This window comes from Rhinichthys klamathensis, unplaced genomic scaffold (genome assembly GCF_029890125.1).
Source record: "Rhinichthys klamathensis goyatoka isolate OS25496 unplaced genomic scaffold, OSU_Roscu_1.1 h1tg000352l_1, whole genome shotgun sequence".
NCBI classification, from domain to species: Eukaryota; Metazoa; Chordata; class Actinopteri; order Cypriniformes; family Leuciscidae; genus Rhinichthys; species Rhinichthys klamathensis.
Genome location: NW_026606863.1, coordinates 1,823,852 through 1,846,245, shown reverse-complemented (window position 1 = coordinate 1,846,245; position 22,394 = coordinate 1,823,852). Strand labels below are relative to the sequence as shown.

General features: G+C 38.4%; 1 protein-coding gene across 2 annotated transcripts in view; it reads left to right on the top strand.

The window, feature by feature from the left end:
• foxn2a (forkhead box N2a) overlaps positions 1–22,394 on the top strand; it is a 68,988-nt gene that overhangs the window by 26,012 nt on the left and 20,582 nt on the right. The window contains exon 1 of one of the 2 annotated variants that reach the window (XM_056232656.1): positions 4,228–4,360. The exons of the other annotated variant lie outside the window; for it this stretch is intronic. The gene's annotated coding sequence lies outside the window, so the exon portion shown is untranslated. Of the gene's footprint in view, positions 1–4,227; positions 4,361–22,394 lie in introns of those variants that run through there. 2 annotated transcript variants of the gene reach the window in all.

The window sequence follows — 22,394 nt, the reverse complement described above, 5'->3', positions numbered from 1 at the left end:
TCTATTCGCGTTCGGTGTGAACACACCATTAGACTATGGATTATTATAAAATGACTAGGATTAGTGTAAACTCTAAGCGGACCAGGACTAAATGTATATTTTCTTTTTTGGTCCGGACCAAAAGAACCAAGAGAACCGAACTACAAGTGTGAAGACACCTTATACAAGCTTCTCAACCAATTATTTGCGTTTGATTCTAAGTGTGTATAGTGAAAACGTTAAGGATGTTGCATAGAAATGTTATTCAAGGACCATGTCTATTTGTGGATCATGTCCATGCATGGCAAATGGTGCTCAAACACCAACCCCAATGGCAAACAGGTGGCTCCTTAACACACTCTTTGTCCTCAGAAGCAACACAAAGACACATTTATTCTTACTCTCAAGATCTCAGAATCTGTTCTATTTACAGGATTGCTCAAAAGCTTCCTTAGCTAACATGTCGTAACTCAATTGCTCCGAGCCGGTCTCCTTCAATTCTTTTAGTTCCTCAATCTGATTAGATTGGACCAGCACAGAGTAAGTCTTTTTAAAGGCTGATCTCCAATCAGCTCTATTGGCAAGTTTATTGTTATATCTTGTCTCCCAACCACTGGCACTGCAACTTCATTATCTCTGGGAATTATGGGAGGGCTTGTGGGAGAACGGGGAATCTCACAAAGTGCCTCTTAGCTCTATGAATAGCTCTGACCAAGAACATAATGCTACAGTAAGGACTGAAAGGACATGAACGTCCTCTGACACTTGATATTAAGTTCACAATAATCCTTCTCAGTGACTTTGATTTTGCTTAGTAGGGCGAGTTCCTGGATCAACAATGCTTTTTTAAAGCAAATGAAATAATTCTTCCAAAAATTAAAACATCATTTACTCAGCCTCATGTTGTTTCAAAACCACATGCTTTTATTTCTCTGTGGAAAACTATTTTTTTAAAATCATTTTTCTACAGTCAATTCTGATGTTGAATATCAAAGACATCAAGGCCCTGTTTCACAGACAGCTTATTTGGATTTGCATTGAAAAAAGGTGTGAAGCAGTAAAGTTAACTGATTAGAAACCATTTGCATTACTTGAAATAAAATAAACAGTATACCTGAAATATAATACAAAAAAATTCAAACTTATTTTATTTCAGCTAGTCGCCATATCAGCATTTATCATTTTCATTTAGTTTAACTTGATGTTCCATCTCTATGACTGATAGATCTGTGAAATCCCTAGAAATACAGGAAAAAAGAAGCTAAGATTTTCGTGAAAGCCCAATCCGGAACACTAAGCCTAAACCAAACACTACAATCTGATTGGCTGACAGGTATGTTGTTCCAGGAACAACAAGGATGTCCAGGAACGTGTCCTATAAAAACAAAGGTCTTTTATTTTCAGCATGTAAAACAATAACTCATCTGCAACACATCTATGGTTGAATATGCACTTTCAGTTTACCACAAATGACGCATTTAATTTACAAGTGACAATGTGTTGTTGACATTGTCTAGACACACATACTGAATCACACGTGCAGTCCTGTCACGCAAGACTGTGAGAAAATGGATTCAGTCGTCTTGTGTTTAGTCGATTAACAGTAATGCAAATAAAAAACATCATACAGAGTCAAAGACGGCGTGTTTGATATCCCTGTGCTTCAGGATACCAGCGCCTAACATCAACTGCAACAACAGAAAGGGTTCGTTTCCATTGCAAAAGACTCGAGAAATCCTGTTCGTCCAGTTAAACGACTAGATAAGTGTCGTATTTCATCAGGACAGACTGTTACAATGACCTGAATTCCTCTTGGTATAAATCCCCCTGGGATTATCATTAAACTATGGGATTCACAGCACGTAAGTACTAGGCTAGTGGTGCTTGAAACCTCCTTATCATCAATCATCCAATCAACAATACAGTGGTTTTCTTTGCCTGTAGCTCAAATAGAGGAAATCCAGGCGTCTTGCCTCCATTTCAAGCGATGCAAGTGTTCTCGGTGCATGCAGTGAGTGAGAAGTCTTGTGCGACTGCCTTTGCAACCATGTGTGAGAACAGCAATTTGGTGAGATGGAGCAGATGCACACAAGCAACGAGGTCATACAGTTGTTGCTGTCTCCTCCAGCCCTATTGCTTAATCCTCTTGGACTCGTTTACAGGTTACAGTCAGTCGTGCAATAATTTACCCTGGAAAACATTGCCTGTTTTATACAGTCATTTACTGTTGATTAAACAAGCACTCGAGGCGTTAACGGTGCTTTTAACCTTTCACACCGGGGCTTTTTACACTGTGCTTCAGCTTGGGTTATTGTCCTGTTAAACCTGGGACTAAGCTTGAATAAAACAACGTTTCACACTTGTAATGTGCACCAGCGAATTGTGAGGCTAAAGAAATGTTATTTCGTTGTTTAGGAACAGACAAACAATCACTTAAAGTCACCATGAAATCAAAATCGATAATTCTTATTTTTATGCAATATTGCAGTGTTTATTATAGCCTAAATGATTTATCCGTGCACATCATTATTATTTTTTTAATTAATGTGCCTCGTAATCTTTCATCAAAAAAAAATTTCCCCTCCCTCTCGAGCGGCATCTTTTCTCTTCTCTGATGACGTGTTTACTGGCGTGAGGGCGGGGCAACCTGTCACTCACATGATCGACCAATAGCAAACCACAATCATGCAAACAATTCCACATGGGCAAAATCAAGCCCCGCCCTACATTTGTTCTTGTTCGAGAAGCCGTTTCTTTTAAAGGCTCACTGAAGTGCCTTGAAACGCACAGCATGATTTACTGTGTTGATGTAATTTCCACTGAAACAGGAAGACAGGGCGGGCCATATCGAGCAGCTCCTCCCCTTTTTTTAAATAGCCAATAGCGTTTGGTTTATATCACAGCTCCGCCAGAGCCGTTGAACTCGGTAAAGCCTCAGTTTCCTCCTAATCTCTAACCGTTTCTCCTCCTGATCTCCCACATATCGCTTTAACATACAGCATTCAGTGCAGAATATCAAACGGGTCCGATATGTTTTCTGGTCTGAGCGACTCGATCATATGATCCGCTCTGTGTGTCGTGTCTCTGGACCGGAGCTGCGGCGGTTCACGTGACACTGACGTGAAACCAGACTTCATTTGCCTCAATGGAAAGTACCCTATCCCCTATATAGTGCAGTGTGCACTATGTGCCATTCACCATGTAGAAAATAGTAAATGTGTGAACAAGTGACCGATTTCAGCCACAGGTTCAGAGTCTATTATAGTGTAGGGGGCGGAGCTTCAGATTCTAGAGAGCATTTGATTGGATAGAAAATCTGATGAGAAGCTGAAGTGCAGAGTGATGTCATCAAAATCATTGAAAAACTGTACGTTTTCAATGCTTATATCTTCTAAATGTGAATTTTGTCATTGTTTTGGAGCACAGCATATAGAGTAAAGCTATCATATACTAAAAGCCAAAAAACTTCCATTTTGATTTCATGGGGACTGAAAGTCACAACACAAGAAAAGACTATCACAACTTCCGTTTCATGCCTACTTTAACAGTGCTTACCTCATTAAATATTCACACGCCCTGCTGTATCTGTTACAGACACTTTCACACACGCTGTGTTTAGTTTCACCATCTGAGAGAAAATTTCAAATGAATTACGTACCAATAACTCAGTTTAAAACATGAAAGAAGATAATGCAGGAATACTTTTACACACACTGTGTTTACAAAATGCACTCTTAAAAAAGTTTCCAAAAGGGTGTTTTTGGTTCCCCGCAAAGAATCTTTCAACAACAGCATTTTTTTTCTTATAGTGTGAAGAACATTTTAATAATCTGAAGAACTTTTTTTACAATATAAAGAAGCTTTTGTGCAATGGAAAGATTCCATGTGTGTTAAAGGTTCTCATTAGAACCATTGATACCAAAAAAAAAAAAAAGGAACCTTTATCTTTAAGAGTGCGAAAAGCCCATATTATTTTATATCAAACTCATCACTAAGTTTGGAAATATTTAGGTTTAACTAAAAATTAAATGGAAAAGATCAGAAAACAAACAGTCGTTGAGATTAAACAGAGAATTCGTATTAAGGAAGAGAGGTGGGGAAAATAGGTGAAAACACATTAAATAGAGTGGAATGGCGCGCGCCAAGAAGCTTCACCACTAGCGCTCGCGCGCGCTGCTGCAGTTGCCAGGGGATCTCGAAGCCGAAGGGGAGGGGTTATGATTGGCTGAAGTGGGTTTGTTGCCTTGGCAACGAGAAAGGGGTTTGGTAGCGTTGCTGTGCGGCGTGATCTGTGCGCAGCGCGGATGGAGGAAACAGTTTGAGGCTGAAACACTCCGACTACTGACGCGCTTCAGCGGAAAACGGGTCCGCGCGCTTGCATGTGAGTAACCAAATCCAGTTCGGCGCTTTCTGTGGTATCGATGGAGTTTATATGTGTGTGACTAGCGCAGAAAGTTAACATTCTACAGACAAGTTGACGTGAAAAAGCATGGGCGGATATCAGGCTGAGCTTCGGTTCCTGTATTGTTTCTCAAGTGCTCTTGTTTGTTGTCGTTCACATGTCGAATTTCACGGCATTCTTAAACGGAATCATTTAAACGCGCGAGCATTCCTTCGCTTCTGCCATGTGCTCGAATCCAGCAAACAACTTCTTTTGTGATCGAGGACACTTGCTCAAGTGTTCTCACGCACTTCTGAGTGGAATACCGATATGTTAAATTATTTTGAGCGTCAGTCTTTGTCTTTGCTTCTGGAAATCGAATTCGCGCGAAACAAATCAATTTAAAAAAAAAATGTTTTAACGTTCCATTCGTTTGTGACGAGATTCTATTGTCTTTTCATATTTGTATATGTGAGTAGTTGATTTAATAACCTGAATATGAACTTTTTTTAAACATGATTTTTTTGTATTAATCAGTCATACTAAAAGACCATAATATGTGATCTATTTGGTTCTAAAATTATTCTAGTTCACATCATAATGTTACATTTATATTTATTTGAATTAATAAGGGAAAGTGTATGTTTTAGATGATCGCCATTTATTTTATTTTAACTAGTTTAATCAACTTATTGCAGTTCACTTAAGTAGTGCTTTGGTGAGATTTTTTTTAACCCCATGTTGTTGTTTTTAAACCCGCAATTAATAGTTAAAAAAAATGCATAATGCTTACGGAAAATGTTTAAAAATAGTTTTGGATGGAGGATATCACAGTACTTAATGTCAACTACCCACATTTCTGACTGAACTATTAATGCTTGATATTTGCCATCATGTAAATATTTTTCATTGGAATAAAGTTTAATTTATGTGGTTTTCATTGGTTTACTTAAAGATGTTAGTAACACAACAGCTACTTCTAGGGTGCTTTATTAGTGATGGATGGATTAATTATTATTTAGCTATTTTTTGAGACTATCACCATTGGGTCATAATTGTGATCGAATAACAGTGGTTTTGCGACGTGTCTTGTTGATGAATTGTGCACATTTTCTATTGTCAAATATCGTTTTGTGAATTGGATGAGTAAATAAGTGTTTAGTTGAATCAGCAGTGGCCTTCCTCCTTTCTAGATATTGCCACTGGCATTTATTATAAAAAATCTAGTGTAAATGAAACTATAATGTGTTACAAACATTGTACTGAGTCACTGTCATGGGTTATGTGAGTCATAACACCTACACTTAGTGTCAGGGATGTTTTTGACAGGAAACATTTGAGTTAACTTTACTCGGTAAATAACGTAGGCCTAGTTCCTCTCAGGTCTCGGTAGGTATAAACATCGAGCCATTCTTGCAACGCTTTGAAAAGAAGCCAGTCCGTTGCCTGCTGCGGGGTCCACATGAGCTCCATTCACTGGAAGCTTGACCTCATTGACATGATGCAATCTGTTCACAGGATAATCGCTTTCAGATCAAGTCTGCTCATTGATTGAATATCCTTTGCTACTTTTCCCCAAGGCTCAAGTCACAACAACTTATTATGCCAATGATCACATCTCCAATTCATAGCCCGTTTTTCTCACATCATTCTAAAGTGATTTTGAATCCCTTAAATGCTGAAGCTTAGGTCTTGGCATGGCATTACTTCACGAGAAAGTTAACAGCTGTGGGAATTCTCTTCTAATCTTATCAAGATGTTTTTATGACGCTGTGGCCGCATGTATTGTGTAGAGGTTAATGTTCGACACCAGTAATTGCAAAAAGATTGTCAGCTGGAAAAGTAAGAAACCCCAAAATATTGAAATTTACCACACATTAAAGTCCTTTAAACTGAACAATTTTGTGTAGAGGGGATTGGTTGTGTATTGGTTTCTCATTGAACGGTATTATTATAATGCTCAGCCTTAATTAATAAGTGGTACCTCATTGACGTCAAATAAATTAATTGAATTAAATGTAATTGTGAGGGTTGTGGGTTGGTCAGTTCTCCAATTTCAACAGATGTTGTTTGTTAACCGCAAGACGTAAGATAAACAGCACACAAAGACGACAATATAAAATAAACAAATTCTCAGCCCGTTGTTTAACTGCCAGCTGAATAGACTCCCAGTGGTTTGTAAATTAGCAGTGAGTCTTTGGTTTACTTTTGAAAGTTAAAATGGTTAAAAGGTTAAAAGTTAAAAGGTTTTAGTCTTCTAAAGTTTAAGTTCCACAAAGAACTTTTTAATTGTGTGGTTCTTTAGGAAACGAGTATAGTGCTTTAAAGCACCCAGAAACCAATGCACTGATCTGAAGAGCCTCTAATGAAGCATCAAGAAGTTGTTTGCTCTCCAAAGAGCTGTGAAGCTCAAATCAAAGAACCGTACGAAAAAGTATGGAGAAAGTGCACAAACTTCTTTATTTTGAAAGTGTTATGGTCAGATTAGTCTTGAGGTCGGTCAACATGAAATCAAAATGGACACTTTTTTACTTTCTTAAAACACATTTTTGGTCTTATTGAAAAAGATTCAAGTGCCCATCATAACGCAATACATAACAAAATTGTTATATTTTAATCATAAAATGTTATAAAGCCACTGAAACGGCTCTTCTTTTCCGCTGACATCATCAAGCCGTCATATTTTTGCTCCTCCCCCCCCTCCTCCAACCACCTGTCAGAGATTAAACACCATCCAATCAATTCTTTATGCATAAATTTAAGATGCATAATTTTTTCTTCATTCAATAACACGTTTCACTCAAAACATGTCATATTATGGAAATACGTTTTGTTATAGTTTCGTGTTCATGAAAGGTGAATGTTTGTATCGAATGAAAGTGCGATAGTGTTCATTTCATTCAATACATTCTTCTATAACAATAGTTTTGATTGTAAATACCTCTGCAGGAATTTAGAGATAAGATGACGGGTCGATCTATGAAATCTGGAATTTTTTTCCACATCAAGTTACAGTCCCAGTGTGAGAGCCTCTTACTCAAGCGAATGTTGAATGAAACCCCTCACTGGTGTGTTTTAATGGACCACTCAAGTTAGTTCTGCTTTCATTTCTTTGTCGCCTATCACTGAGCGCACAACACTTTTGAGATGCATTGGAAGCATTCAGGAATGCCTGTAGAGAACGGAAGTGTTCACTATGAGGATGTGAATTGGCTGAATGGATATTTTTTTCCGGATGGGTGTTGCAGACATTATGGGATGTCCTGTCTTAGAAGTGGAACTAAACACACAAGGGAAACTCTGGGTCTGTCATGTTTCACCACAAACAAAATATGTCATGCATGTTGAGAACTAACTCTGAAACAATGGCGAATATGCCAGATGATGATTGAAAACCAGAATACGTGGTTAAATGTTTAGTCAGTGACGAAGAAAAGCTTTTGTGTGGCTCACTTACTTGACAGCTTTAGAAGTGATGGACATTTAATTCTTCATGTGCGTTTATTGAGCTTATTCAATTTTCCTAGTTTAAATTAGATGTCGTTGACCTTGAGACTTGCGCGGGCGCACGTGTCCTGACTAGGATTGGGAATCCAGTTCTCAAAGTCAACTGGAATTTAAAGGGATAGTTCACTTTGAAATGTATTTTTGGTATGTTTTAGCTTACCTCAAGAGCATCCAAGATGTAGGTGTCTTTGTTTCCGCAGTAGTTTCAATTTTGATATTTTTAGGTCAAACCGTTCTTGTCTGTCAGTCATATAATGCAGGTCTATGGTTACCACCTCAAAGAGCATGCACAGAGAAGTCCAAATTAAACATGATTTAATGACTCGTAAATGTAAGTACACATTGATGGCCTAAGACACGAAACGAGCGGCTTGTGTGAGAAAACGAACAGTATTTATATCGTTTTTACCTCTTGTAAACACAGCCACGTCCAAGTGATCTGAGGGCGCCGGCGCTTCGGTCTGCGCAAGCGCCGGAAGTGATCTCTCGGGCGGTTGCGAAAAAAATTCAACGTTGTCTGTTGATATATCGAAATCGTCTTCCATTGCGATTTCCTGTATATCTAAATATGTTTAGATCTTCACAGTGAAAGGTAACACTTCCGAAATCTCTGTGTAAACAATGAGTGACGTACACGCGTGAGAGATCACTTCCGGCGCTTGCGCAGACCGAAGCGCCGGCGCCCTCAGATCACTTGGACCTTTAAAACTGAGCATTTCTAAGATTTACTTTATCAGAAGCATTAAAAGAATTCTTACAGAAATCACAATCAGAGTCGTTAAGTAAATTGCGTGTGTAATTCTCATCACTAGTCACGCCTCATCCACCCAGTTTCTGGATTCAGTCACCGGCTGTGTTGACGCTCGTGTGTGTTAATAGTATCTGGCCTTTGTTTGCAGGTGACTGTGTAACGCCTGCAGCTGCTCGTCACTTATCAGCTAGACGTCTCCTCCTCCTCATCCTCCGCCTCCCTATTATCTGTTTTCTTCTTTCCACCCGACCAGGAGGAGGGAAATACCCCAAGATCTCCAAAGGCCGCAGTTGTCTTGGTTACATGTGGCATTAATCCAATAGGTGGATGCTCCAAAACTGGGTTGCAAATGTAAAAATAGTGCTTTCCTCTTGAGCTGAAGTACTTCCTCCAACCTTCCTTGAGCTCCACCAGAAAGGCAGGTTCTTACTTAGAAGTCAAGAAATATTAATTATGATGTGTTTTTATTCAGAATGCATTGGACACTTTGGGCAGTTCCATATTTCTTTCATACGGCTGTCATTGAATTTCATATACAAATATTTATTCAGATTAATTGCATATCAATATTAGCTAAGAAAAGTGCCCAAATGAAGATCATTTTGTGATTAAATTGGTGGCGTTTGAGTAAATCATTGAATTGACAAAAAGTCTGATTGTCCGTAATCCACAGCAATCCATTTTACCGTTGAGTTTTGTTAAAAGTCATTCACACCAAATGCGTTTTTGCATTCTGGCGGTAATATTTGTTGTTTTTCTACATGCATACAATTTTAGTTAATTATTTAGCATATTTTTAAGTCACTAATAATCACACTAAATTAATGTTACATTTACAGTCCTAGTATTTAATAATTTATTAGTGCAGCTACAAGAATGATGAGAAATGTAGTTTGGTCACACACTCGAAAAATGGATGGAATGAGAAGTATTTTCAGGCAATAAAATGCATGCAAGTTTATATACAGTCAATATTCACCTTAATTGACACACTCCTTGCTCAGAAAGTCTGGGCTTAATTAATTTTTCCGCTGATAATTATGACATTGTGGTGGTCATCTCATAAATACAATGACTTGAATGCAGCATAAGTGCATTTGATAGATTAACTAGCAGGTTTAGGACGAGTCATCCATGGCTCATTAAATTCCTAAGGCTGTTTATCTGGGATGAGAGACGCTTTGGTAGTCCCGCATCCGTCAGTTGGTTGCAAACGGCGTTGTTTGCGGAGAATCCCACGTGGCGGGCCCTCGCCGTGCATCTCCCTCCCCCTTCGATCTCCGCGTCTGTCGTGTCTCTGCGCAGGGGATTTGATACATGCTGCCATTAGTGGCCGTTCTCCCATTGAAAGCGATGCTAATGTGACCGTTGGCCTGATTGCGAGGGAGAAAGTGAGGATCTGGACGTGCCTTGTGTCACTGGTAACAATGGCCCTTTGTGTAGGTCACTCCTTGCTGAATACATGGGGTTTGTTTAATTGAGATAGCAATAGGACAGGAACGTTAGTCTGGGACGAGACTAGATTACACACACCGGTGCAAAAACAAGAACTACCGGATTGGCAGATAACAGTTTTTGTATTATCTGTGCAACAGTTTAAGAATGGGTGCAAGAAAAAACGTATGCTTTTTGAGCTGAGTTTTAAGGATGGGATTCATAAGGATTCGTCCTTTAAATTGTACAACGTCACAATTATAATGTAAAAATGTCACAATCAACCATTTATTAGGCTACATATGCTGATGTAAGTCTCAAAAGCTTTAAAGGCACAATATGTAGGTTTTTTTCAACACAAGAGGGCGCAGTTTCCAACAATAACAAAGGCGTAGGTTGATGACGCAGTGATGAGCTGAATGATGGGACTTGCTGTGAAGCTGATGGATCTAATAATGTTTATGGATGAGTGCAAACATTCATGCTTTTTAACATTACAGTGGTATGAAGCAGGTCGCGATTGCTAAAGAGACAAATATCACATGCGAGTCCCGCGGATATAAAGGAATAAGGACATTTAATTCTACCGAACTACCCGCAAGTGCTGGATTACTCACACAGGTCAGTTTATTAGACGAATTAAACTTGTGAGGTAACGCAGCGCTGCTTCACTTGGTCTAACGTTACACTGTCACACTAAACGGCATTTAAATGTGTGTTGAAAGTTATAATGTTACACTACGTGTTAGTTCGTTTGCTATACGAAACTAGCAGTAAGCTAGATCAACATTAGAAAAACATACTGACCATATTCTAACATTTCATCATGTTGAGTTAACGTTATATAACATTGATTTGTTTTATGTACATTAGCTCACCTGTCTAATAAAGCTGTCAAGTCGTGACTCGTGAAGCTCTGTCGAGTCCAAGTTAGTCGCGGACTCTCGGCATCTCAAAAACGCCACGCTGATGTTGATCCTCATTTTAGTTCTCCTTGTTTGTCCCAAAGTCTGCTTGCCATGGTCTATGTTTGAAAGAAACAAGAACTGCGTGCCGCTAAACGTTGCGCACTACGCAGTTGTCCACGTCTGTCGCCATGGTTACGTCATGGCTATGGCAGTATGAACGGAAACCGAGGATAGCGCGGATATTGCGTCATTGACAGGCGACATTTTTTTCCGGGACGGCCACTTATTTAAAATGGGAATTTCTCTGAAATAAAAAATCTTTGGAGACTTTTGGGATATTGTAAGTACACAACTGCAGGAAATATATCACACTGTGCAAGTGATTTTTGGATATTTTATTACAAAATTCTTACATATTGTACCTTTAACATAACCAATATTCATGAGTCGTCTTGACCAAGGAACTGGCTCATAATGATTCGTCTGTTTGAATCAAACTACACTAGTCATGCTGAATATTTGCACGATACAGATAGATATTGTTTGTTTTTCTATTATTTTGCTGTAAAATAATAAATTATAAACAACACCGGTTCTTGATTCCAAACCCTGTGTTTATTGGTATCAAAAAGAAATATTGCAAGAATGAATTGCTGCGTGGTTGCAACTGGTGACAGAGATATGAGGAAACTTAAATGCTGTTAACCACTGTAAAAACATTAAACAAACACTTTTGTAAGGATACCAAACGGGATCATATAAGTGAGCACTGAGGTGACTTTAAGGTCATCTCGTCTGCTAGGGTCAAGAAGTGGCATGGCAAGTCTATTGTCTTTCGGGATTTTAGGGGACGGTGTAAAGTTCACACTCTTCTAGCTGTCAAAGCAGAATTGTTTTTGTGAAATGGTTCACAGTCACTTCCTCTTGTAGTTGCACTGAAGCTTGTCTTGTCAGTGCAGTCACATGTAGATTCATGTTTCCAAAACAATAAAGTCGACTGATGGATGGCACACAAAATACAGGAAGTTACTTGAACCATGTTAATTTAAAAAAACACCAAACTACATCACTGTCAAATTTCAGGATACCTTTTAATATCTAAGCTTCTTTCCTGTGTTTGAACTTATGTGGGCTCAGTAGGTTTAGCCTACATACATACCCAGTGAGCTCATTTAATATTTCCTCTTGATTCATCTCTCTACTTAACACATTGAGATTGAGAAACAATCTGAGTGAAGAAATGGCTCATTTCCAGAGAGCCTTTGAACACTCATTGTAGGACTCAATGAATCTGTGCTTTCATTAGGTTTCATTTCAGTATTGACAGCATTTACATTTAGCAGATGCTTTTATTCAAAGCGATTTACATGGCATTTAATATATGCAGTTTATGATTTCATGCTTTTCATGGAAATTCCCTGTTGAAATAGGTAGTTTCTGACATTACATGTATTTGTATGTTCAACAAAATACTGATAACAAAAATCTGTGAGAGCAATGTTTGTTGCTAACTAGCTCAAAGTATGATTAACGTAGGAATAAAATATGCATGCACAATAAGAAATGATATGCATGCACAAATAAATAAAATGTTGATTTGAAGGATGTACAGCAGGTGTTTTCAAAGTTTGGGAGCATGTCAGGGAGGGCGTGCAGAGTGGTACACATTTTTAATTAATTAATGACTAATAATTTCAATCAATGCATTATAGTGGAAACAATACTTTGGACAAGAGACGTTATGTTTCCGACACAAGACGAGAGTCTGTTATTTTTGATGCAGCTCACTGATCATTATAGAGCTGGTAAGTCCCGCCCATCCGTAAAACTCCAAGTGGACCTCTAGGTTGAAAAAGCGTCAATGCAAGTGAATGAGAGAAAATAATTATTTTCTGATCCCGTTTGAATTGTGCCATGAATGTGAACATATGTTGTCTGTGAATTTTTTATATAATTTCTCATGTAACGAGTTTGACAGTATATTGTATGATTCTTTGGCTAGCAGTTGTGGAATAGACATAACGAGAAAGACTACACGTCGCATATGTGACGTCACCGCATAACACATTTTCCCTCCACAAATCACGGTGCGATAATCTAAGGAATTAGATCGAGATGCCTGTGTGTTTTGTACCCAAATGTCACCATTCAAACAAAGGCATGTTTAGCGGGATCCGTGTGCTAGTGGTGGTGACGTGTATCAAACGCGTTGAAAGCAGCGAAGAGTTGTAGTCCACAAAGTGCTCTCACACAAAGTCTAACCGTATGAAAATTCTACCCGCTAAATTGTAGCATTCTTTACATGAAAAATTATATAAAAAATTCACAGACAACATTATGTTCACATTCATTGCAAAATTCAAACGGGATTAGAAAATAATTATTTTCTCTCATTCACTTGCATTGACGATTTTTCAACCTAGAGGTCCAGCGGGGTAAGTGGAAGGGGCGGGACTTACCAGCTCTATTGGAAATTAGTAACAATTGGGGGTGGGGAGGTGACATTGTGTACGTACTGTCTTTGACTTTGACTTTCAAAACCCTTAGTATTGAGTTTTGGGGATCTTGCATAACGTGAAAAATTTGTTTTTCATTTTTAACGTCCGTTTCCATCGTCCCAGAGTCAATGGGTTTTTTGAATGCACTGAAAAAAACAAAAAGTAAATGTATTGAATTTTTCCTTTGTAAGTTTTTGCACAGATTTTTAAAAAGTAAATTTCACATATCATGGAATGAAGTAAAATCTACTTAACTAAGTTAAGTAAAATTAACAAAAATAAGTAACTTTAACTTGGCCAGTTAAAGTTTGAGTAATTTCTACTTAGTTGAGGTTTACTTTGCAATACTCTTTCAAGTACAGTATATTTTACTCAAACAATATAACACTAGCCGCGTTTCCATACCCTTCAAATTGCGAATTGAAAATACACACAATGGAAACAATTTCGCAAAAATTCCCATTTATCGCAAGAAAGTTTTTACGCTCGCACGAGGTGGTTTTTTTTTAGGCAATTCGAAAAAGGAATATTTCGCAAAACTGCAATGGAAACCGTTTTTGCGCATTTACAGACACCTGACGTAGATGACGCGGTGTGTGTGGACAGAATACGAGACTGAGTTCATTAAATTCATAAAAGAAAAAAAAGAATTACAGGAATACTGGATTCTAAACCTCAAAGAAATGCCACAATCAAGACCTCGGAGCAGAAATGAGGAAGAAACAACAGCAAGTTACTAAACCTAAAAACAAAAGCAATGATAAAACCGTGTAAATACAGCTGGAAAAGAGTGAAAAATGCAACCTTATTAATTATTCATGCCCCAGTGCATGATGGGAAGTGGACTAGGTTTGACTTAATTTTATAATGTTGATATTTACTCTTTAATTTCTACAAGCTAAATTGAGAACTAATACAGAATTCACTTGAACTAACTTACTCGGGTAGAAATAATTGCATTCGTTTTTTCTGTAGTATTTTCTTCACCACAGAATAATTTATCCGTGTGGGGTTTTGCTGAAATGCCTGAAATAAGGTCTGTGGTTAACACAAGCTCAAAATATTTCAACGTTTTATTCTATAATCAGGGTTCGTACAAGGTGCTTAAAATGCTTGAAGTACTTGAATTTGACTTTTGGAAATTTAAGCCCTGGAAAACCCTTGAAAACAGCCGTATATATGAAAAGGTAATTGAAAAGCACTTGAATTATTTCAAGACAATAAATGTGAAATTGGCGTTTAATTTTAATTAAAGTAATTTTAAACGATCTTTTCACACAAAATTTCTGCTGCAGCTCGTCTGATCTAGATATAGAGCCATTTCGCATGGCTTTGAGTGTGATATTGCTCATAATTATCCATGTATATCCTCCTGGGACCCAAGAATAGACTTTTGTCCACTGTAGAGGACATTATATTTTAGTGAATTTCTCTGACATCATACATGTCACATGACACAACCTGGGTGTCCTGTAAAGAGCACATTCAGGACTTTTCAGAGATACCAAATGTTTGGAGGTTTCACCATGAAAACAACTTCTCCTTGGTCTTTAAAAATGTCTGACATTAATTTAGTGATCAAATGTAGCATTCTTATGGAAATATGATAATATAGTGTAATTATAATATAAATTGGAATACTTTTTAAATTGTATTTCATAAAACAACATCTCAGGAAAATGTTAAGGGGTTTAAAAAAAAAAAACTTTCTGTTACAGAACAGGGCATTGATTTCAAACGTGTCCACTGTAGAGGACATCAGGACTAAAATCATGTTTATCAGGCATTCTGGGAGACACAACAAGTGAATATGGAAATAAATTATACATCAATATTCCTATGAAATGTTAGATATTATTATTAAAATGTTGCCAATTATTACTCCAATTATTACCCTTTATTCTTTCATTAAATGTTGCTCCCAGAACACATTAATGTGCAAATTAGATACAGTGTATATACATTGCATTGAATGGGAATATTAACTTATGGCCATTTTACCCACATATTGCAAAAAGTAAAATGGTGTATCAATTCATTCCATTATTTCTTTCATAACATAGTTGAGAATAATCTTTATACAAATTTTGGTTGAAAAAATCCTGAAACCCCTAAATGTATTGGTGATTGAAAAAAAAATCCCATTGTTTTTGCCTATACATATAATTTCATGTCATTTTATTTTTTAAACAACTTAGTCCTGGCGTCCACTACAGAGGACATAGCATAACGTATGAATAAAATATTATTTTATATATATGTTTTTTTACCATTTGTTTATTGTGCTCTAAACAGTGTGATGACATGGAAAAAAACTAAATTCAAAAAACTTTTTTTTTCTGGGTCTCAGGAGGATATGAGACAGCTTTAATTTTTCAGGTCAATCATATAGTCATCAGTTTGAATACGGAAATATCCTTTCAATTATTACAGTTACCGCAGTCATTGCATCTGCTGCACTTTATTTGTACTATTTTGTTTTATTGGTTTATTTTTGTTTATCTATTTACCATTTTTTAGAATTTAAAAAGATAATAAATATATCGTCTAATTAGTGAGATCTCTGATTGAAGTCCTTGAAAACAAAAAAGTAGTGCTTGAAAAGTCCTGGAATTTAATTTCACAGCGTCTGTGCGAACCCTGTATAATATAAAGTACATCAGTAATAGCCTCATGCTTTTATTTAGTACATTTTTACACATCTTGAAAAATGCATTTGCTACAAAGTTACATCAACCCTTAAATAAGGTGACAGAAGGATTCATAAGGGATCCCGGTAATGACCACAAAATGGCTTTTACATGTATGACCTTTCTCTGATAAAAGAACATCTTAATCAGCACAGTTGGTGTTGGATAAAAAAAAAAGATGTTAATTGATTTCCTTCTTTTTATTCCCAGATCTTAAACGCGATCAGGCAGTTTTCCCAACACATCTTTGCTCTTCGCCAAGCCTGATATCAGCGGCTGATGGCGTGCTGCTATAATAAGACATAAGCAGGGACAATATATCGCCTGACCTCAAACAACCGCTCTCACACTGTTGTTTCACGGCTAAGTTAAATGAGTGTCAAACTATTTTCCATGCACGGCTGTATTTTTAGTCTCGCCTCTGTAGCTCTTTTCTCTCTCTGAACTTATTAGCCTACTTCTGTGAAAGACTCTTGCTTCCCAGCGGTGCGGCGTGGGAACGCTTGTCATAATACCTGGAGTATTAGAACATGTTCTTAACGAAACGTCTTTGTGAAAGTCACCAGTGGTGTTTGCACAGGGCTTTAAGACACACCTGTGTGTATTTGTCATAGAGGCGGGATGGTCTTGTCTACAGTGAATGAGCCGGGAGGTTCGTGGCATGATTGAGAAACAGTTTAACTAACACGTCGAAGCAGCTGAGAAAGGGTGTGGTGACACCCTGTAGGGCACAACGGCACAACTCTTATCTTTTAAAATGCTGCTTTCTATATGTGACTGTTTGTGCTTTCTTTCTTTTTTTGCTCTTTCTTTGCACATGCAGTTTACTATAGGGCTCAGCACTAGGGCTGTCACTTTACGTTCGAAAATCGATCGGACCAACCAACACAAGTTTCGAAAACTGCCTTTTTTATTTCTTTCTTTTTTTACCAAAAATGTGTTTTAGGTGGACAGATCAAAAGTACACAGAACATGTAGGATGTTGGAAAATAACAATGTCTTTTTCATGTTAACCAAATGCTTTTTAATATTCGCTATTACTTCAAAGCAAGTGAACAAGCGCGCCGTTATTTGTTGCGTAGTGACGTGTGTGTTCAAGTAAGCCAGAAATGCGCAGATTCTGTGCAATACGCTGTATTTAATATATCATGAGGACTCACGAGTTGCGTATTTGTGCTAAATCCGTGCAGATTTGGCTTAAGCCTAGTTCTTCACACTACATGATTTTAAGCCCGATTTGCAAATCGTTGAGCTCGACGACAGGTCAGGGTGTTATCGCGTGCAAATCGCGGGAGATTAGCGGGCGATGAACGCTCGCCAATCTGTTAGTATGAAAGAGCCAACAACGCATCAAAGATGCTCGCAGACGCGTCGCCGAGCCCAGAAAAATATCTAGCATGCTAGATATCCAGAGCTGTCGCACGACTCAAGCTCACGTGATGTCATGAGCTACAGCCAATCAGAGCAAGGCATGTTCGCGTGTTGTGTTCTTCTTCGCTGGGTATTGGCGCGCATGCTGTTTCGCATCATTTCCGGTTCGTTATATCGCGTGATTTTTCGTGACAAAACGTGGTTTGTAGACAAGATAGAATCGTTGGGTGACAGAGTTGTTGTCAACTCGTGAAGTGCGTTACCTCCTGTTGCGGATCAATCACGTTGTGTCGTGTGGTGTGAACAGCTCAACAACTTGAACACTCCTGATTTCACAGAGAGCAAGTCATGTAGTGTGAACCGCACAGTTCAGCCCGATGTTTTAAAAATCATGTAGTGTGAACTAGGCTTTACACGAACTTCCCCAGCAAAGTGAGTAAACATAGAAAAACGCCAAATTGGCTCGTGATTTGACAGCGTTACCCGCTAAAGTTCATCATTTTTACCCGCATTTGGCGAGTTGGAGGGTGTTAATTTCAATCCCTGATGTTGCGCTCCTGTTTGTCATTGTGCACGAAACTTCACGCCAATAAATCGTCGGAAATATTGCTGACTTGTGCGCATCTCTAGCGCCCTCTTTACGTTCGTCCTTATGCCTGTTAGGTGTCCGTGGATTTGCCTGTATTTGGTGTTAAAGGAGAACTCCGGTGCAAAATGAACCTTTGGTCTAATTACACATTGTTACCTAGTCAACCGTTATCTGAGATTTGTTTTCATGATTATCGAATGTAAATAGTTTTATCTCTAAAAACAGTTTAGCCTATAAAGCTAGTATAACGCTAGTATATTGGGCATAGAGTAATGGCAAATAAAAATCGCTTGTTAATACCACTAACAAGGCTCAAAATAGCCCCACACTAACATGGTAGCATAATGAGGGTCCCTACCTTCAAACCGAAGCATTGAGAACTTTGTCAGTGTCCAGACAGTTTAATAAGAAGATATTTTATACATACAGTCAACTTCGCGTATACAGGCAGAAGCCATCTTTGAAATACAGTCCCTACCAGTCGATCTACGAACGCCGATCCAAGCCTGCTGTTCGCGCTCACCTTATCACAACTCATAGCTCGTTCACATCTCACCAGCGCACTTGGATCGGCGTTCGTAGATCGACTGGTAGAGACTGTTTTTCAAAGATGGCTTCTGCCTGTATACGCGAAGTTGACTGTATGTATAAAATATCTTCTTATTAAACTGTCTGGACACTGACAAAGTTCTCAATGCTTCGGTTTGAAGGTGGGGTCTTTAGACATGGAAAATCGATTTTACAATCGATTCAATGAACACTTGTCTCAAATCAAACAGGGTTTTTTCCCAAAAGTGACAGCCCTACTCAGAACTGAAGCGCAGTGAAACCTTGTAATGCTGGCCTCAGCGTTTGCAGGACGTATGGATCTGTCCATTAGAATCTCAATCCTACTCGATGAAACATCACCCCATCTGACGCCGAGGGATAAAACGCTCCTCTTCTGATGGCTTTTCAGGCCATCGGCTTCATTTTCACATTCTTCACAGCCGTCACAGGTTGGTGACCTTGGTAAAAGCCAGCTGGATTCATGTGTCATCGACTGAAGACCAGAAATGGTCTTTGGTGGTAGTGTACAAACCTGCCAACCTTTTTGATTACTCAATTGCAAGTTATCAATAATTAACAATTACATAATGCAGTTTACGCAGGATATATGAGCTGTTATGAGGGTAGAAAGGACTTTAAAGGCTGGACTTCCATGAATTATGGAGCAGGCTATCAGTTTTCCTTCTGTGTAAAATCTCTTCTCATGCTCCCAGATTGTATGGAAAAGCTGATTTGGTTTGCCTTTAAATATTGCAAGAGATCATTAAGATGAAAGGAAATATGTGTTAAGTAGGAAACATTTTCATTACAAGCACACTCTAAGGAAATAAAGGTTCTGTGAGGTTCTATATGGAACTTTAAGAATGCTTTATGCCATAAGGTTATATATGAAGCGTCTGACAGAACCCTTAAAGGTTCTATATGGAACTTTATGAATGCTTTATGCCATAAAGGGGGTCGCACACCGGACGAGAAGCGCCGCGCCACGTCTTTAAAATCCGAACACATTATTCTCTGAGTGTGTGTACACACACACCGGCGGCGCCCAGCTACGGCTCAGGACGCTGTTCAAAATCCTGCCGCGCCATTTACATAGTTTTATATAAAATTTACATTTATTTGTCTTAAATCGTCGTTAATGTATGACTGACTTCACCCTGTGCTGCAATATACATTTAGTTTTACATTCATTTACATAAATCAGTTGCTTGAATGAAAATTGCTGATGTTATCGGATTTTTCAGGTGATTCTCAATTCATTCAGTTAACGGACGCTCTGAGGTAAAGTGTGTTCAGACTGCAGACGTAGCAACGATTGTGTTAAACTGTTCAGTACAATCATAACATAGCACAGATATTATCTTAATTAATTCCATAATGTCCTTAAACATAATAATTTTGCTGGCCATAAACTGAGAAAGTGCGTTGTCCTAGACGCTCTGCGGCGCTTCTCGTCCGGTGTGCGACCCGACTGTCAAAATATTTTAATTTAGTCCTATATTAATAGTCCTATATGATCATTAAGTTAGAACATATGTTCTAGTTAAATAGTTAAGAATATAAAATGAAGTTTTAAAGAGGTAGTTCACCCAAAAATGAACTTTTTGTTATTATTTACTTACGCTACCAAACGCTTTTTGTCTCCAAATTGAAAGGTAATAAGGTCCAATATTGGTGCAAAAAAATATTTTTTGTGGTCTGCAGAAGAAAGTAAGTCATACATGTTGGGAACGTATGGAGCCAATATAAGTGGACATAATGATAGAGAAAATATGAGATGAAAATTGTCAATGTTTTTGTTTTTGCACAAACTTTTGAGAGGGAATGCTAAAGCATTGACGTCTATTTTGTCCTCTCATCTCATTTTTTTCCATCACCAGAACTTTTAGCCTGGGAAAACCCAGACAACTTCTGAAAGTTAGTCTATCAAAGAGCTCATTCAAGCCCATTTCCAATCCGTCGAAATCGAGGCACCAATCAGAAACGTTGGGGCGGGCTTTACACGATGACGACAGCGCTGGGATTTTGAAGCAGATTTTGTAGCCTACATTACAAAGATGGATGCCGCCGTCGAACATCACTCGTTCCAATCAGCTATCGCGTCTGTTTTAAGCCATTTGAACGTTTCCTTTTTGTTAAAAACCGAGCAAAGAACAACACTCGGAGATGTTTCTCCGCCGCTCTGCATACGTCATCTCCTTCATCGCTCTGATTGGGTTTAGGTCTATCCGCCACGTCCGTTGGTGACGCCCCTCTGGAAATGATTTGTCTGACGCTTTGCCAGACCATAACTCAGTTTTTACAACTGAGAATGCTCTGGTTTTAACCAGCTACAGAACTTTTGCATTGCCCTGAGAAACTCTCGTTCTCTTGGGGAACTCCAAAGTTTTGCAAGCAAATTCACACTTTCTGGGGAAATGCAAAGATTTGCAAGCAAACTCCAAACTATTGAAATAAATCTCATATTTTTTCCATCACCAAAACTTTTGCATTCCCCTGAGAAACTGCGTTCTCTCTCTCAAAAAAAAAATTTCCTCACATATTTTCCTCATCACCAGGTGCCTTTAGGGGCTCCGTAGGAACAACATGAAACGATGACAGAATTAAAAATTTTAACGGAACTGTCCATTTAAAAAAACGTTTGCATGCAAACATTTAGTTTGAGAACCGAATGTTTTTGAATCTGTTTCTTTATAATGGCAATGGGTTCTTTTAGATTTTAAAAATGTTTCTTTTAAGAACTGAAAGGTTCTTTGAGGAACCAAAAATGGTTCTTCCATGACATCCCTTGGAAAACAAAATGCATTTTTAAGATTTTGCTGAACATAATCAATGCAGGGAACAAGCTGGCGCTTTAAGGCTGGAAGAGAGTGAAAGCGAGCCGTGTCTGGCACCTGCCTCCCTCTCTCTGAATGAAAGGCTTGGCATTGAATGGGAGTTTTAACTTGCAGATAAGCCGTCGGTGGCATCTCTGTGATCAGGCCCTGGTGTCGTCTTCCCCACTACAACCATCCCTCATTAGCCCTCACTCTCCCTCCCTCACAAGTGTGCCATTACCGACCGCCGCTTTGATGCCGTTTGATAAGAGCACTGATAATTATGATAATCACAACGGCAATGATAATCGACTATGAGCTAATGGCATAAAAACCTCTTCCCCTGGTTGCTCGACGGCGGTGCTCAAATGTAGTGGCCGCCTCAATTTGTCGAGTAAGTGTGTTGTGCTTTTATGGCCCACCGGCTCCCATGCCACTTCCCAGCAGCACCTGGGAGTATTAGGGCTGTGCTGCGTGGTTTAGGTCAGAGTTTGTGTTGCTAATAGGGGTTAATGAACTACCCAGAGGCTATAGAGCGGAGCACGATTGAAGTTAATGGGTTAACAGGAGCAGCTTTGTGTGAATGGTAATGACACTGGCGAGTTAAGGGTGCTTGGACAATTACAACACAGTAAAGGCAGAGACACATTAACATGTCTAGTAAACCAAACCGTTATGCATGCTTGACTGTGCAAAAGGTGAGCGTGCCACACACACAGTCTTGACTCTGAGCTTCATTTTTTTTTTTTTCAGTGTTCTGTTTTAGTTTTATATTATTTTATTTTTTGAAAGTTATTTTGTTGTTCATTTTTTTTTAATATTTTTAATTATTTGTAATGATATAATTAATAATTATATTTTTTGTTTTATTATTTATTAATTGTTTTATAGTATTTGTTTCTTTTTTAATTATTTTATTTA